Source organism: Octopus bimaculoides, chromosome 1 (assembly GCF_001194135.2).
Source record: "Octopus bimaculoides isolate UCB-OBI-ISO-001 chromosome 1, ASM119413v2, whole genome shotgun sequence".
NCBI lineage: Eukaryota > Metazoa > Mollusca > Cephalopoda > Octopoda > Octopodidae > Octopus > Octopus bimaculoides.
In genome coordinates, this window is record NC_068981.1 from 195,879,636 (window position 1) to 195,881,655 (window position 2,020).

Sequence of the window (2,020 nt, forward strand, 5' to 3'; positions counted from 1 at the left end):
TATATATATATATATATATATATTATATATATATATACATATATGTATATTTATATACATGTGTGCATATATATATGTATATACAAATATATATACGTGTGTATATATATGTATATACATATATATATGTATATATATATATATATGTATGTATGTATGTATGTATATATGAGAGGCAGACAGACGGACAGACAGAGTGTCTGATATGGATGGGGGTGAGGAATTCCGATATATTTATGAAAATGCTCATGGGCGTAAACCCTTATAAATATGCACACCCGTTAATGATTATTTAATTAGTATCACAAAGAACGGATTAATTCTCACACATACTCGCATATACACATGTACATAGCAGGACTGCGTATATAGATGTGTGTGTGTTTGTGTGTGCGTATGTGTGTGTGTGTGTGCATGTGTGTGTGTGTGTGTGTGTGCGGTATGTGTTATATTTACATCAATCTGGAAGACATACATATATAGAGTTTTGTTTGGCATATATATCAGAGGTGGGTGGGGTGGTGGCAAGAAAAAAAGTATAGTCAGTATGTGTGTCTTTACACCAATGTCTGTGAGTGATATATATATATATACATATATATATATATATACATCTCTATATATAGTATTTATATACATCTATATATATACATATATACATGTATGTGTATATGTATGTGTATATGTGTATATATATATATATATATATATATATATATATATATATATATATATATATATATATATATATATATATACATATATATATATATATATATATATATATATGTGGGGGGGGTGTAGAAATATACAAATGTATTAATTCTTCAGGAAGACTACAGCATTTAGCATTGGTTAATCATCTTATCTCACTCTTCAATATCGCATTTCTCATCACACTACGTGTAATATCCTGTCTTTCCGACAACCTCCTTATCAGGGCTAATAAAATACTACCTTCATCGTTACAAACTATTCACGTCTCTAACTGTAGTCACTTTGATATCGAATCTGCTTCATATGTTTGCTTGCCTCCCCGCCCTCTTAAACTTATATTAGCTTTGTGCAGAAAACAGCAAGCCATATTAGATACACAGAGCGACAAAATATCTCGCCATCCGCCGTTCCGTATAAACAATTCGACAGAGAAGGCACACAAACACATCAGACCAAACTAGAACTGTAACACAGAGTAAAACAGTGATATATTGGTATTAAATATTTGCACAAGGCCTGCAATTTCGAAGGAGGTGGGAAACTCGTTTACATTGAAGCTCCCACCCAGCAATCAACACTTAATTTTTTTCTCGGTTCGGAAAGAATGAAAGATAAAGTCGATCTCTGCGCAATTTGAACCCGGAACATTAAGACAGACGAGTTGCCGCTAAGCATCTTGCTCAGCGTGCTGACGTTTCTCCCAGCTCACTGTCTCCTGTACTACTATCATATTGGCTTCAGATTTTCGCATAAGGCCAGCAATTTCGGGGCTGGGTGTAAATCGATATCATCGAACCCAATGACCATCTATCAATTATTTTATAGACACCAAAAGGATGAAAAGCGATGTACACCTCGGCGGAATTTGAACTCAAAGCACACAGACGGACGAAATGCCGCTAAGCATCTTGGTCAGCTTGCAAACGATTCTGCCAGCTCAGCTACTCTTCTCATCTGTCTGACTTGGATGGCACCATGCCTGCGAGTGCGTAAAACATCATTTTTCTGCTACTTCTGTATTTGTCCATATTTGTTATTACGAGACTTTCCCGTTCAGAGATTTAGAACTAATAGTTCTTCAATTTATGAAATCAGTAACTGTGTGTCACTTTGAAAATTATATATTTCGAATAAGAACTAGTGCTGCTATCTCCAGCCAAGCGATTATTCTGTGCTGATGAAGAGAAATAACCCAGAAACCATTGGTGCACAGATATTGCTGTGAGCTGGGTGGGGTCAACAGCTCCCTTGTTCGAAAATATAAGGACGCAGTTAGTGGGTCGATTGCCAGCTGGAAAAGATA